Consider the following 17,603-nt stretch of genomic DNA (forward strand, 5'->3'; position numbering starts at 1 on the left):
TGCATATGCATCATGCATGTATATAGTCATGTTGTACTGGGGCCAACTCATCTGATCTCATTTTCCCATTAACTACCTCTTCAAGGTTTTATCCTCAAATATGGCCATGTTCTTAGATACTAGGCATTTGACTATCAACATATGAGCTAAACACAAATAGCATACATGTGCATGTGTATGTGTGCACATGTATTGTGCGTGCATGCATGAGGGACTAGGTGCATTTTTGTATTTGTGCATATGTGAGTTTGTATACTGAGGTGCAAGAGTGTATGAGTAGATGTGTTTGTGTGTGTGTGTGGGGGGGTATATGTGTACTTGTAAAAGGTGTGACTGAAGAGATGTATAGAATCTGTTGATATAATATAACCAAGGAAGCTATACTTACTGAGAACCTTCAAAGATTTCTTACACAAGTGATTTTGGGAACTGCTAAGATTTTTGAGCACAAGTAGAGGGATAAGCCTTTGATAGAAGATGGTAGCTGGAGAGTTTTCTTCAACAGAGGCTTGGGAGAAAAGGATAGCAGAATACATAGGTTTTTGAGCATGGCTCTGGCAAGGAAGGGATGCTTTTCATGATGCCTTCCACTTTCAATTTAGGTGACAAGGACAAAGAAAGGAATGTGATAATTTATTAGAATAGAAGATAAAGGAGTTTAATAATAGTATTTAGGAAACTGAGAAAGCAACTATAGCCAAAAAAAAAAAGTACTCAATTAGAGTTGTGTAATATTTATGTAATTTTGAGATTATTAGTTTGTAAATAAATCCATTAGAAATATTTGTGTTCATTTCTCCAGCACATTTCAGGAATGGAGACTATGAATGCTAAAATATATTAAATTGGGGAGTCCGACTAAAACAGAAACAATGTAATGAGGATATTTATAAAGAAGCAATAAAAATAATGGGCTATGGGGATTGTGCCAGAAGATAGCTGAAGCCAAGTTGATTTGGAAATTAGCTTTGCAACATCTCACTTCACATCTATAGTCTTTGTTGCTATGATTTTCTAAAATTATGTTGATTGACTGATTGTCTGCTGTTAAGCCTCCAGCTTATCTTCCCACACTTTACCCAAGATTTGCTTGTCTATCTCATTACACAATATCCCCAGGTTTCACTTCAGAGTGCTTTATTTTGGAATATACTGTATACTCTGACACCAAACTTTTTTCCCCCAAAGTGTTTCTCTCAATCTCTCTTTCTCTCTTCACCTCAAATTAAGCTCTTTGTCCTGATTGCAAATGTTTATGTAACTAAAAGAAAATATAACATGAATTAGAAATATGATGAAATTTATATTCAAACTAACTCAAGATATGAAAATGTCACATATTAAACATTTGACTTATTACTATATTCTTGGCACCATATAAAACAGCCCCATAAATTTGATAGGAATACTTTTGTGCCCATTTTATCAGATAAGAACATGAGGAATTAGAGAGCTCAATTATTTTGCCAAAGAATTCATACCTAGTAAACTACAGCTGGAATTTTTACTTATTCTATTTACATAAAAGATCATTATATTCCATTACTTCACAGGGCCCACCCATATACACATACACCTGGAAAGATAATAAAAATAAATCCATCTCTATCTTTAGTGGTGCTGTTTCTCTGTCCATACTTATTCACAAATTATCATGCTTTATTTTGTACACAAAACGTTAATGTATTTCACCCCTAGAAATAATACACATGTATATAAAGGTAATATTTCCCTGACTATCCTCTGAGTACCTTGTTCATATATCTGCCTACGACAATTTGTGGGATTTTTAACTGAGATATTTATGGATGAAAATAAAGGGATTGTACCAGAATGACTGATAATATTCTATGGGATAGGAATTATTGATATATAGAATATTTGATACACATAATATATTAAATGGAAATGATATCTAGTGGCACTTCTGCATAAATTCTTAATTCTTTCTACACAGACAAGTCTTAAGAATCTACATCTTGGTCTTTGTCCATATCAAGTCTATAGTTCTCTATTTTTAAATTTTCTCTGGGTCGCACATATCATTTTCCTCCAAGTCATTTTATTATAATTTGCAGTACATCATCCAAAATTATTCTACTTATTTCTGCCCAGGGGAGTTATGTTACAGACATTTTATTTTGAAAATTCACATTAACTCCAAAAATCTAAAATTATAGCATTTGAAGTTTGCTTCCTTTTAATGCTGTGTCCAATGGGTCTTCACATTATTTGTCAGTACTAAATGGCTTCCTCTTTTTTTTTTTTTCCAAATTGACTCTATATATTTCATTTTCTTAAAAAAAAAAAAACTTAAATGAAAGGTCTTGCTCATCAGGTTCAGCAGGGATGGCATAGAGCTTCCCTGGGGACAGTTTACTTCCATCTTCCTCCCTAAACTATATTACACACTCCCTTTGATAACTTCATAAAGATTATGCCTAATGTTTCAATAAGGATCAATCTGAGAAGCAGATCACTGAGTCATTAGAAATATGTGCATATGTCTATATACACATACATATGTGTATTTATACTTAGATTTAGATTGCATTTTTATTGATGACAAATAATTACCTTGTGTTATAATTATGTGAAATAACTAAGAAATTTCAAAGTCCTTAGGAAAAGGTAGTCAGGAAGGGAAATTCACAAGCAGCTAAACCTCTACACTCACAGATCTGCAATTTACTGTCCACAGGCAGTTGTCAGAATGAGATCAAAGGAGAACTTTGCAAACTGAACAGCTATTTGGAATTTACTTACTCAGGGATGGTCTAAGGTCTTTTTCAAGTAAACTTTTATTGGCTAAGTCAATTCCCTTCAGCATAATCTACCTTTTGATTAAAGTCACTGATTAGGGACTCTAATCACATCTGCAAAATCACTCCAAGTCACACCCAAATTAATGCATGTGAATTAGTGCTGCAGGAGGCCTTGTTGCTCCAGCCAGATAGGATACTGACAAGCAGCAAAGAGAAAGGGCCTCACACCATGGGGCTGAAGATCTGGCATTCCTTTGCTTTTTGTTCTTGGTCATAGAGAGAGAAAAATTTATCAAAAAGTATATTAGGCAATAAATTATATGTATCAGCATATTGTAAGTAAATAGCATGAAAAATTGTTTGTTTAGAAATTAGTTGTTGGGCAGTTTGGCCCACTTGACAATGGGAAATGGTTTATTAAACATGCCTGACAAGCATTACAATACAATAATTATAATAGGTCCTTCTATTTTGTTTTCTCTTGAAGTTTCTTGGGAAAGTTTTTAATATGAAGCTATTTGAGTTAAGGAGTTTCTAGGTAGAAAAAGTTCTGATAGCTGAACAGCAGCTGGTCTCCAGCTGAAGGTCATGTGAATAGAATAGTCCTTTGATGCTTAGGCTTTAGCTGATAGGGATGCACTGGCGGTTATTCACTGTTTTAAATAATTGTCTAAATGAAAAAATAAGTAGCTTTAATGTTAGGTTTGGTTTATTATCTATTAATCTTGAAAGCTGCCGTCTAGCTGAGACCCGTAGGGGCCAGTAGTCTATGGGAAACATAATATACTAATTGTTTTTGCTTTACACATGATAATGTATTTCCTTATTATTATTACTAATAATGAATAAAGACCTGCTGAGTCTCTCGGCAGAAGATACTAGCACCTCACCAACTGTCCGTGTCTCCTCGTTCTACCTCATCCCCTTCCCCTCAGCCCCTAAGTTTCAGCCCTTTCGTTTTCGCCGACGCCGTCTCATCCTTTCAGGAACCCCTGACACGACGTTTTGCCGGAGGCTGGTCCCCGGCAAATTAGTAAGTGAAGGTATGTGGATACTACCAAAGGACAACTACTTTTTATCTTTTAATTCTCTTGAAAGAATGTATCCTGGGCCTCCCTGGTGGTGTAGGAGGTTGAGCACAGTGCTGTGAAGCTATCCTCAGTGCCAGTTAGATCCCCGCTGCCATGGAACAACCCATATGGCAAGGCAGACCTCTCCTGTCTCCCCCACTGCTCCCCTCAGCAGTATATTTTGGTCAGTCTGCCTATTCTGTTCCCCACTCTGTCTCTGGTGAATCCTCTCACCCTCCCCCACATCTGGCCTGTACCCTGGTTCTTGTATAAATAAATACATCTTAAAAAAAAGAGTCTTTAGGGTCTCCCTGTGGCGCAGTGGTTGAGCGCTGCACTGCGAAGCTGTCCACAGCCTTTGCAGCACCGGTTCGATTCCCCGCCGGCCAGGGAGAACCCCACATGATGCCGCAGACCTCTCCTGCCTTGCCCGCTGCTCCCCTCAGTAGTGTCTTCCATCTGGCTGCCTGTTCTGCTCCCCGCTCTGGCTCTGGTAAATTCTCTCACCCTCCCACGCTTCTGACTTGTACTCCAGTTCTTGTATAAAATAAATAAATCTTTGAAAAAGTCTCTATTAAAAAACAAACAAACAAACAAAAAAACCAAGAAAGAGTGTATCTTTTAACCCGAACTAATAGGACTCATACTAAAAACTGCTTGAACTTATCCATATTTATAACTCAGTCTTAAAATTAAATGATCACCTATACTAACCTCATCTATATTTGTGAATATTGTAATATTTTATATAAATTATTACAAACTAATAACATCTAGGAGATAATAATTAAAAGATAGCCTTGAAAGTTTACATGATGTTCTTTATATTTTTGGAAGCCTACTTAACATTTTGTGATATTGTGTTACTGAATATGAAACATGTTATTTTATTTTTTATTTTTTATTTTTTTATAAATTTTATTGTTATATTCCCCATACAATTGCAGCCCCCACATTCTGACCACAATCCCTCCCCTCCCGCCCCCGCCCCCCTAAAAGTGTCTCTGGTTCATAGTTTTCTGTTGATTTTGATTTTCACTTTCTTATAGTTATTCATTTTCCTGGTCCCTTATTTAAGTTTTCTAGATTCCTGCTATGAGTGAGACCATCCGGTATTTTTCTTTTTCTTTTTGGCTTATATCGCTGAGCATGATCCCTTCCAGCGCCATCCATGTTGCTGCAAATTGCATGTGTTTATCTTTTTTGAATGCTGAGTAATATTCCATGGTATATATGTACCACATCTCCTTGATCCAGTCATCTATTTTTGGGCATTTGGGCTGTTTCCAAAGCTTAGCTATTGTAAACAGTGCTGCTATAAACATAGGGGTGCAGGTGTTCTTTGGAATTGATGTTTCTGTGTCCTTTGGGTAAATACCTAGGAGTGGAATTGCTGGATCATATAGAAGCTCTATGTTTAGTAGGTCCAGAAATCTCCACACAGCTCTCCACAGTGGTTGGACCAGTTTGCACTCCCACCAACAGTGCAGAAGAGTTCCTTTTTCTCCACACCCTCGCCAGCATTTGTTGTTGCTAGTTTTTTTAATATGTGCCATTCTCACTGGTGTAAGATGGTATCTCATGGTAGTTTTGATTTGCATTTCCCTGATGGCAAGTGATGTTGAACATTTTTTCATATGTCTGTTGGCCATTTGCATTTCCTCTTCAGAGAAGTTTCTTTTTAGCTCTTCTGCCCATTTTTTGACTGGATTATTTTCTTTGTTGTTGTTGAGTCTCATCAGCTCTTTGCAGATTTTTGTGATCAGTCCTTTATCATTAGTGTTGGGTGCAAAAATGTTCTCCCAGTTGGTGGGGTTTCTCTTTGTTTTTGTTATTGTCTCTTTTGCTGTGCAGAAGCTCTTTAATTTGATGTAGTCCCAGCTGTTTATCTTTGCCTTCACTATCATTGCTTTGGGTGATGTGTCTGTAAAGATGTCTTTGATGTGCAGATCACGTAGTATTTCGTCTATATTTCCTTCTATATATTTTATGGTTTCAGGTCTAATGTCTAGTTTTTTAATCCATTTTGAGTTGATTTTTGTGTATGGTGTGAGGTAGTGGTCAAGCTTCATTCTTTTGCATGTAGCGACCCAGTTTTCCCAGCACTATTTATTGAACAAACTTTCTTTGCTCCAATGCAGAGTCTTTGCTCATTTGTCAAAGATTAGTTGACCATAAATCTGTGGGTTTATTTCTGGATTTTCTATTCGATTCCATTGGTCTGTATGTCTGTTCTTGTTCCAATACCATGCAGTTTTGATGATTATGGCTTTGTAGTATAGTTTGAAGTCTGGGAGTGTGATGCCTCCATTCCCTTCTTTTTTTTTTTCAGGAGAGCTTTGGCTATTCGGGGTTTTTTGTGATTCCATATGAATTTCATCAATAATTGTTCTATTTCTTTGAAGAATGACATTGAAATTTTGATTGGAATAGCATTGAATCTGTATATTGCTTTTGGAAGGATGGCCATTTTAATAATGTTTATTCTTCCAATCCATGAGCAGGGGATGTCTCTCCATTTCTTTGTGTCTTCTTCTATTTCTTTTAACAGTGTTTTATAGTTTTCTTTGTATAGGTCCTTTACCTCTTTTGTTAGATTTATTCCCAAATATTTGATTTTTTTTGTTTCAATAACAAAAGGGATGGTCTTTTTGATTTCTTCTTCTTCAGATTTATTGTTTGTGTATAGGAAGGCTACTGACTTTTGCGTGTTGATTTTGTATCCTGCCACTTTACTGAACTGATTGATGAGTTGAATTAGCTTTTCTGTGGAGTTTTTGGGGTTCTCTATGTATAATATCATATCATCTGCAAATAGTGATAGTTTGACTTCTTCTTTTCCTATTTGGATTCCTTGGATGTCTTTCTCTTGTCTTATTGCCGTGGCTAGGACTTCCAGTATTATATTGAAAAGCAATGGTGAGAGTGGACATCCTTGTCTTGTTCCAGATCTTAATGGAATTGCTTTCAGCTTTTCACCATTGAGAATGATACTGGCTGTTGGCTTGTCATAGATGGCCTTTATGATGTTGAGGTATGTTCCTTGTATCCCAAGAATTTCAAGGGCTTTTATCATGAATGGGTGTTGCACTTTGTCGAAAGCTTTCTCAGCATCTATTGATATTATCATATGGTTTTTATATTTCTTTTTGTTGATGTGTTGGATAACGTTGATTGATTTTCGGATGTTAAGCCATCCTTGTGCCCCTGGAATGAATCCTACTTGGTCGTGGTGAATTATCTTATGGATACATTGTTGGATTCTGATGGCTAAAATTTTATTGAGGATTTTTGCATCAGTGTTCATTAGGGAGATTGGCCTGTAGTTTTCCTTTCTTGTGTTGTCCTTGTTCGGTTTTGGTATTAGTGTAATGTTGGCTTCATAGAACGTGTTTGGTATTGTCCCTTCCTTCTCAATTTTTTGGAAGAGTTTGTGAAGGATAGGCACTAATTCGTCTCTGAATGTTTGGTAGAATTCATTTGTAAATCCATCAGGTCCTGGGCTTTTGTTTTTGGGGAGGTTTTTGATTACCATTTCAATTTCGCTAATTGTAATTGGTCTGTTTAGGTGTTCTATTTCTTCTTTATCTAGCTTTGGGTGATTGTAGAGTTGTAGGAATTTGTCCATCTCCTCTAGATTATTAAACTTGTTTCCATATAACTGTTCATAGTAGTTACTGATTATTCTTTTGATTTCTGCTGTGTCCGTTGTGATTTCTCCTCTTTCATTGATGATCCTGTGTATTTGTGCTTTCTCCCTTTTTTCCTTTGTGAGCCTGGCTAGGGGTTTGTCTATTTTATTGATTTTTTCAAAGAACCAGCTCTTGGTTTCATTCATCTTTTGGATTGTTTTTTTAGTTTCAATTTCATTTATTTCTGCTTTGGTTTTTATTATTTCTTTTCTTCTACTGGTTTTGGGGTTTTTTTGTTGTTCTTTTTCTAGATCTTTGAGTTTCGAGATTAGGTTGTTTCTTTGAGTTCTTTCTTGTTTCTTGATGTGAGCTTCTTTTGCTATATATTTTCCTCTTATTACTGCTTTTGCTGCATCCCATACATTTAGGATACTGGTGTCCTCCTTGTCGTTCAATTCAAAAAATTTTTTAATTTCTTCTTTGATCTCCTCATTAGTCCAGTGGTCTTCCAGTAGTGTGGTTTTTAATCTCCATGAAGTAGGAAAGTTCCTTGCCTTCTTTTTATGGTTTATTTCTAGTTTGATGCCTTCATGGTCAGAAAAGATGGTTGATATGATTTCAATCTTGGTGTATCTGTTGATGTTTGTCTTGTGCCCCAGTATGTGATCGATCCTGGAGAATGATCCGTGTGCGCTTGAGAAAAATGTGTACTCCGTTTTTTTGGGGTTTAGTGTTCTATAGATGTCTGTTAAGCCCAATTGCTCTAGGTCCTTATTTAGAGCTTTGGTTTCTTTACTTATTTTTTGTCTTGTTGATCTATCCATTGTTGATAGTGGTGTGTTGAAGTCTCCCACTACGTATGTGTTTTCTCTGATGTCTGTTTTCAGAGAGGACAACAGTTGTCTGATATATTTTGGTGCTCCTTCGTTTGGTGAGTATATGTTAATGAGTGTTATTTCTTCTTGAAGTATTGTCCCCTTGATCATAATGTAGTGACCATTGGGGTCTCTTTTTATCTTTTTGAGTTTGAAATCTGTTTTATCTGATATAAGTATAGCTGTTCCTGCTTTCTTTTTTGGTCCATTTGCTTGTAGGATTGTTTTCCATCCTTTAACTTTGAGCCTATTTTTATCTTTTGTAGCTAAATGTGTTTCCTGGAGACAGCAAAAGGTTGGGTTTTGTTTCTTAATCCAGGCTGCAACTCTGTGTCTTTTTATTGAAGACTTTAGTCCATTTACATTTAGAGTTAATATTGATATGTTAACATCTGCATTTGCCATTGTGTTTGTATTTCCTTTGATTTTATTTATTTATTCTTTTAATAACTTTTTTTTTTTTGGCCTTCTTTCATTGTTATTCGTCCCTCTGAGTTTCTGGCTTTAGGACTCCTTGTAGTATTTTTTGGAGTGGGGGTTTAGTTGCAATGAAATTCCGGAGTATCTGTTTGTCTGGGAAGGTCCAAATTCTTTCTTCAAAGAGGAAGGAGAGCTTTGTGGGATAGAGTATTCTTGGTTGGCATCTGTTTTCTTGGAGTCTGTTGACTATGTCCCTCCACTCTCTCCTTGCCCGTAGTGTTTCTTCGGAGAAGTCTGATGTCAGCCTGATCGGCTTTCCTTTGAATGTTATCTGTTTCTTCCCTCTTGCCAGCTTCATTATTTTTTCCTTGTCCTGGATTCTTGGGAGCTTTACTATTTTGTGTCTTGCTGTATTTTTTCTTTCGTCGTGGAAGTTTGGTGTTCTTCTTGCTTCTTGTATATCAATTTTCAGCTCCTTCTTCACATTTGGGAAGTTCTCTTCAATTATCTCTTTGAATATTTTCTCTGTTCCTACTTCTCTCTCCTCTCCTTCTGGTATTCCTATAACTCTTATATTTCCTTTCCTCATGGAGTCAGATAGTTCCCGAAGTCTTTCTTCGTTCTTTTTCCTTCGTACTTCTCTTTCCTTTTCTGTTTTGGTTCTTTTTATTTCTGTGTCTTCAAGATTACTTATTCGTTCTTCCATTTCATCAATTCTGCTTTCATTGCTTTTCCCAGAATTCTTTAGTTCTTCCATTAATTCTTTGATCTCCTGCATTTCTTTTACTTCCCTCTTTAGGGACTCAATTTCTTTCTTCTGACCATTGTTTTCCCTCTCTAGGGACTCAATTGCATTCTTCTGATCGTTGATTATTTTTCCCTTATCATTGTTTTCCTTTATGACTTCTGTCAGTTTTTTAATCACGGCAATTTTAAATTCTCTTTCTGGAAGGCTCAGAAGTTCTTCCAAGTTACTGTCGTTGCAATCTGGGGGCTGGTTTTCTTTTTGTGGTGTGCTTTTTCTCTGGAGAGTTGCTAGGTTGCGTGTGGTTCTTCTCCTCCCTACTGTCTGTTTTCTAATTTGCCGTATGCGTTGGGACACTGTGTTGTTGGGACTGGCCGGCATCTTGGGTGGGCTTCTCTTTTCCCCTCTGGTTCCTCCAGGAGTCATCTGTCAGTTTCAAGCAGTCTTTATTGGAGAAAGGTCCCTGTCCTAAAATGTCGATGTGGGGACACACTCCCCTGTGTGCCTGGTCTGCCCCGGCGGTGGGTTCCTGCTCCCCCTCTGGGCTTGGACTGCAGGCCAGAGGGGGTCTGGCGTGGGCGAACTTCCCCCGCTCACCTCTGGCTCCTGAGGAAGCCTTCTGCAGGTAGTCTTCACTGAAGAAATGTACCTGTTCTAAAATGGTGATGTGGGACACACTCCCTGCGCGTTCGGTGTCAGGCACTCTTCTGCGTGCCTGGTCTGCCCTGGCTGTGGGTGCTCGCTCTCCCTGTGGGCTCAGACTACTTGTTCGGAAGGGGCCGGGTGTGGGCTAACTCCCCAGCTGGCCACTAGCTCCTTCAGGAGCCTGTGCTGGCTACAAGTCGCTAGGTGGCGCCAAAGATCTCTCCTAGAGCCCTTGGGGAGCTGATTTTCCACCCCGTGGGACAGGGCGCAAAGCGGGGATGGTAGGGTACACCTCAATGGCTTTGGGGTGCTGTGTCTGCCTTGTGCCCCACCATCGTGGGGAACCCACGCCCCTAATTCGTGCCCCGGGTCTCAGTTACAAAGCCCTCAGTTCCAGGATGCACGCTGTAGCCCACTTCAGTGGCGCGGGAATGGCGTCTTTTGCACCGCTCCCGTGCCTGGGCGCCTGGTTCCTGCTTACTCAGGGAGGGACCTTCACCTCAGTGAGGACCTCTGCGCGTCTCCCCGCAAGCCTAGGTTGTCTCCCAAGCCTAGGTCGCAGGCGCGGGGACCTGGGCAGCAGCGATCCTGGTCTGCACTTGCTTTTCAAGCGCGCCGAGCGCGCCGCTATCCGCGCAAGCTTACCGGCAGCCCGGGCTGTGTGCGCGTCTCCCGGGGTCTTTGTTCTTCTCTAATGGTGCCCGGAGCTGTTCGCTCACCGCTGCGGCGAATCCTGCAGGGTTCGCCTCAGCTCCCGTTCAAGGGGTGTGGTGGCTGCAATAGTTCCTTTCCACTCGCAGTCCCGCTTGCTGTGTCATTTGTTCTTGTTGGCCGTTTTGGTTTGTTGTTTCCCTCCTCTCTGCCGGTCGGAGAGTGCCGCCTCTGTGGGCGGGGGAGGGGAGCAGGATTCTGAGCTTCCCTCCCTTCTAGTCCTCTTTTATGGCCACTTTCTTCTTCGGGTAGTTTGCTGGAGTCACCCGTTTATCTTCCATGTCCCAGTTCTCACTGGGACCTGCCGCTTTTCCTCCCTATTAACTTTTTTTAATGGGAGATCTTACTCGCAGAGTCTCCTCGCCGCCATGTTGCTCCGCCCCCCCAGTGAATATGAAACATGTTAACTGGTATTTGGATATTCTCAAATTATCTTCCATCTTTTCTAAGTGAAGGCTAGCTAACAGGGTTTTACTTTCTCCAAAAGACTTACGTACATAACTCCTTTAATGAAAGAAATTTATAAGTAAAATACACTGGAAACAATTTTAGTTTCACGAGGTCCATTTACTCAAATAGTTTAACCTTTAACATAGTGTTATATTTTCAGGTTTCTCTTTATTTTAGTCCTCATTTGTTAATATTCTTCTGAGCAGCTGACATATAGACACGAGTGCAGTACTACAAAATTCCTCTTGCATAAATTGGTAAAATCTGGTTCTAGTGTTGTGATACTTAAAAGTCTACTTAAAGAGCTCCCTCCCCCATGAAAAGGAGAACCTGAAAAGCAAGCTCTGTGCTTTAGTTCTCACTATGGGGGTGGGGGGGAACTTCCTCCCAGGTTAAAAATATATATATATAATTTATGAATTATTGATGAAATTAATGACACATTTTAATGTCAGCCATTATTCTCTTTTTATGTTATTTTCCATTAAATTGGATAAAAACAATGTGTTTCTTTTGGCTTGAATTTATGTGGTACATTATGACATTATTTATGACTTCCTTCCCTTTTTCCTGACCAAAATACCTGCAACTATTTCCTTCTTGTCAGAGTTCATTCATTATCACATAGCCATTCTTTCCTTGCCATCTGTTGTTGCCAAATCACCACTTCTCAACCACATACATTATTTTGAAAAATGTCTTTCTTTTAATCACTACTCTCAATCCACAACATTTCAAGGATACCTATTTAATCATAATCGTTTCTCTCTGTTAGAATCTCTCAAACACTTTGTTTCTTAATTAGGAACAGTCTTATATAAACCATCTTAATCAAAATAAAAACAAACAAAAAAAAGAAACAAAAGTGTTGATCTGTGTCAACATCCCCAAGACAACACTTCTCAGAAATACTTTTCTGCTCGTGCTTACACATATGCTTTTCTAGTTATCTATTTCATACTTGTGCTCCATATATTCGATCTTCATCACCATGGAAATGGTGGCAACAAGTGAAAGGGGGGGAATTGTTAGGGGAAAAAGGATGTCCCAAAGCAAATTCCATATAGGCTTTGTGGACTCCACCCCCACCCCAGGTCAAAGCCAAAGACACTGGGAACTCCAAATCCCATCACCACCAAAGGGAAGGTGGCTGGGACCTGAGGGTGGGGTTAAGCAGCTAGGTGGATACAAAAGGCAGACACATGGGCTTTGGGGCGCTCTCCATTTTTGGGCTCTGGGCCAGCTCACAGCGTCCGGCCAGCTCTGAGAGTGACTTTGGGTTTCCAGGTCGTCGGATCCGGTAGGACGCATTAAAGACTTTATTTCCCTATTTTCTCCCTGAGTTGTACATTTTCCTTATTTCCTTTTCTCTTGTAAATAAACCTTTTATTAACCCTTTTGCGTGTGTCTGTAGTAGAGTATTCATAAGTCCCTTTAAAGCGCGCGGGTGAGGACCCACAGCCAGGAACCCGTTTAATATCCGGGTTGCTCTATAACACTTGTAATAAAGCATTGGTCCCTTTATCAAATATAAATTTGATTAAATTGGTGATCTTAATGACATATTTAATGTGGTTTTCTCATAAGGTAAATTTTTTTGGTAAAGAAACAATAAATTTTCTGATATTTAGTCAACTCCCAAGCTTCATCTTTGCCTAAAGGTAAAATGATGCAGCTAGTAGAAAAATAAAAAATTGAAATACTATGCCCAGTAATTATATCCCTGCCTTATATTCTTGATTTTTTAATGTCTTAATTTTCCATGTAAAACACTTCTCTGGTATTGTAGTGAATCTTTAAACTCTATTATGATCTCCTTTCTATTGGTCTAGTATGGCATATGATTATCTTATTGATTCTTTGTGAAACAAAAAAAACTTGATATTCAGAGAAAGCAAACATATTGAACTTCAAAAAACAATCGTTTCTTACTCTTATGTTAATGTTAGCTAGTTTTCAGAATGTGAGTCAACCAACAGAAGGAGAGAATGGGTCCATTGAGAATAGAATCTTCAATGTCATGAATAGAAAATTAACTTTTTCCAACCTTTTCCATAAAATGATCTATATCCATTTACCAATATCAAGCTATATTGGAGGAAATAATGAAAACTGTTGTACACAGGCTGTAATTTGTTACTAGTAAAAAGAGATATGAAATGCCATCAAGGACCTTCAGTTAGGTTGGAGATATAAAGAACCGGCCATAAGTGAAATTTGTTTAAATACCTTTACAGTCATTCTGATGAGTTCATCAACCTAGCAACCTTAGCATTCTTGATACTCAAGAACAAATTTAGAAGGCTTATCACAATATCTGGCAAAACACTCACATAGTTTTCCTAATGTGTAAATTAAGAGCATTCTTAGTAGGAAGGAATGGGTGACATGTTCTGACAATTTCTCCCTTTGCTATGTCATTCAAGGCAGTGATGCACTGCCATGTAGTCTTGGTGAAATGGCAGAGATTGCAGACACCCTGAAATTCTTAAAGAAGATAAGTATGTACTATGATATTTGCTTTCGTAGAATCAGTATGTTTCTTACAGGAGAAAAATGGAGTGTGGTTGATTATTATACAATATCTTAAATTTAATGAAGTGACAGACTCAGCCCCATTTGTTTCTTCAGATGTGCCATCATTATTGGAATAGATCTACACAGCCTCTGGCAATTGTTATGCAGGAATTAATCTAGTGAATGTATTACTTTAAACCCCATCAGTAAATAGGGCCAAAAGCAATTTACTTTTATGTGGGAGAAATAGCGGTGCTTTATCACTCTCTAGTCCTTGCGCTGTATCAATGCTTTCAAGGCATAGCTAACCTTGATCATGTGAACACAAAGATCATGCTGGTACTACATATTTTGTTGTCCAGATACAGCTATTAAGATAGAATTTTGGGGTGGCCTATGACAGGTCAAGCTAAATTGCCAATTTAGGGATGATACCCCGCAGGACTGAGTCACTGTCTTCTAGGATCCAGTATATACTTTGTCCAAATGGCCAATATAGGTTATTGTGTCTATAACATCTAGATTTACCAGACCTGGAAATAAAGGCGTGAATTGAGAATTGACCCCTATTACTCATTGCTGGTGATCCTGTTACCAAATTTGTGCCATGTTTCCCTGCATTATTAGGCCCTGTGGTTACAAGAGATTTTTATTGTCAAATTTTTTTTGTTTGGGGGAAGTTGGGAACACAGAAGTATTCCCATGAAGTAGACTATCATCTATTCACTTTTTACTCTCATCCCTGTGAAGAAGCAAACTTGGAAAGAGGCAAGTATTCTAACAGGGATAATTAATACTTATTACCCGGAAAAATTATGGATCATATACAATGGGGTTAGGGTGGAGTATGCCTAAAATCCATACAGTTTACTGGGTCATGTCTCAGTAATAACAGTAAATGGACAATTGTATCACCTGTGGCCTAATAAATGTAATCTTATCTGTTTGTTCTTACTTACCCCTTTTTATTGGCATTTTATTTCTCCCAGTCTCTTATTTTCAGTATTTGTATAGAAACTTCTTATAGTATACAGAATCCATATGACTAATGTTGATACAGGGGATACGTTCTATTTACTAGCATCAAAAAGACTGTTTTTCAACATAATACCCTATGCAAGGTTTTAGTTTGTATGTTTGATTTTCATGAATTGTTTGGAATTAGGTAGAAAAGTTTTTAAGACAGAATATATAATTATGTCTGAGATGTACAATACAAGTAATATTTGCAATTTGTAAATGAGAGACATAAAAAGAATACAACTTTTACTGAGATTAAAACTTTGAAATTAAAATGATTTTAAGTCTGTAATATTTATATGGAAACAATGCAATGCCAAAGTCCTAAAAGTCCTAACCATTTTTTTTTTAGCAGTATTACATCTTATTAAAGTGATACAGTTTTATTTTGAAGGTTCTTAAGGGTTTGGCTAATCTATTATATAATCAATGCTTTCTCCCTGAGCTATACTCTGTGGTTTTGTTAATCTGAATCCATTCAGGTTGAATATATTCTTAAATTGTTAGAGAACTCAGGCTGTAAAAGCAAAGGCGAATGTCATGAGTTATACAATTTTATAAATGCCATTCCTGGGGAAAATGAAAACCAGAATTCCACAAGCAATTTGTATTGGTTATATATATAAATCTAACATATTACCTAAAACATAGCAGCTTAAAGCAACAAACACATGCTTTATCGGTTTCTGTGTATCAGGAATCTGGGCAAAGCTTTCTGTCTCCGGATCAAGTTCTCACTAAGATTATGGTTGAACTGGCAGCCTGAGCTGTAGTCACACCCAAAGGCTGGGCTGGAAGAAGACCTATAATACTTCTTAGGCCCGCTCACATGGTTGTTGACAGAAATTTAATCCTCCTGAACTATTGGATTGAGGGCCTCATTTTCTCTCTAACTATGTGATAATTCACACAGTTCTTGCCACATGGATTTGTCTATGGGACAACGCAACACAAAATATGGCAGATGGCTTTATTTAGAGAAGACCCGAAGTTCTATCATACTCCATTCTTTAGTAGCAAATTGTTCAATCTAGCCCAAATTTAAGGTGAAAGGATTACAAGTGGTGTAAATATAGTGAGCAGGGATCATTGAAAATCATCTCATCTTGGCTACCACTTAATTGCTGAAATTCTCCTTTAGTCCTCTCTTGTGGCTAAGAATGCAAAACCACAAATAAAAATAAGACTTTAAAGCAGGAAAAGTGCATAGTTTTCTTTATGATATGACATTGTTTAACATCCAAAGAGAACTATTTCTCAACCACAAATTCTTGACATTTTGTAGGAGGTCAGGGATTAGGGGAGTGTAAGTGAGAGCAATAAAAGTGCTGGAAATATTAGCCATTTATGAAAGTTATGAAATAAAGTGTGTAGGCTATGAAAAATAACTCATAGCTCGATTTTACTCTCACTTTTATTAATGAAGATTAAACACCTATTACAATTATATTCATGTATGGATTCTATAATAATGTATTCATGTAGAAATCATGTAGAATATTTATCCTTTAATAATTAACCATTGAAATAGATGTTTGAGACGAGAAAGGTTTTTTTGAAACTTAGTTTTAACAAATGGTGTTACACATTTTATATAAGAGATTTTGCCAAATTTTGTGAGTGAGTTACTAAAGGAATGCTTCATGGACTTTATAAGAATGGGCTTCCAATACTTCAATTTATCTCAATGCAACTCAACCTCTAGAACAATTACTATAAACATGTTTTTTTCTTAAATGATGGGATGACTAACCTAAATATGAGGTTTTCTGATCTTTCTAAAGTCACAGTTATTTATTCTGAGGACAATTTGGGACTAGAGATTGATTATGAATGATGATTTGAACATAATATTGGCTAGAGAAATACATTTTTCTCTGAATCACTGCACAGCTTCCAGCTATTTACAATGAATGCTTATGCATTTAGACTCTGACAAATATGTATTTTAAATTATTATTAAACTTATGTTTTATAAGAGTATACACTAGCATCTAGGCAATGATATTACAGCCAAATTATTTCTGGACTGAAGGGTTTGGTTCCTGCTTAACACTAATGGGCACTTGCTCTGTGCCCAGAATCTCCCAAGTTCTATAATTTTCTGTGCAAATGAGCCATGGTGAATTACCTAGCTTTAATGCATTGGTAGTCCCTCATTTGCCTGCTTTCACAAGACATAAACATTATCTCAAAATATGCTTGGAAATCTTCACTGAGGGTCAAGAACACATGTTCTTGCATTTATTTTTTTTATTTGAAACTGGAACTTTTAGACATCTAAATATATTATTTTTGTCACAAGGAGTGCTATTTTTAGGTAAAATTGACATGTAGCATTATGTAGAACATGGTTCAAATTTGTGTACATTGTGAAATACCACCGTACATAGTTACAGTATTTTTCTAATGATATCTTTTAAAATCTACTCACAAAGCAACCTTTAAGTATACAGTGAAGTATTATCAACTATGTGCCTCATGTTGTACATGATGTTCCATGACTTATTGTAAGAAATTTCTCTTTAGTTAAAACACTATGAATTTATTTATGACTAACATATTATAAATTTATAAGATATGATATTATGATTATTTCAATATAAACTAATCGACTATAATATATTTGTTGACAGTAAATAATCTTCAGTAATGTTGCTATCACCTAATCAGGAAGTATATAATTTTTACCACATATATGCCACTAGTTGTTTTATGGAGAAAGAAATTTTGAGGATCCTGCAAACTGATCT

The sequence above is a fragment of the Talpa europaea genome (genome assembly GCF_964194135.1).
Source record: "Talpa europaea genome assembly, chromosome: 6".
NCBI classification, from domain to species: Eukaryota; Metazoa; Chordata; class Mammalia; order Eulipotyphla; family Talpidae; genus Talpa; species Talpa europaea.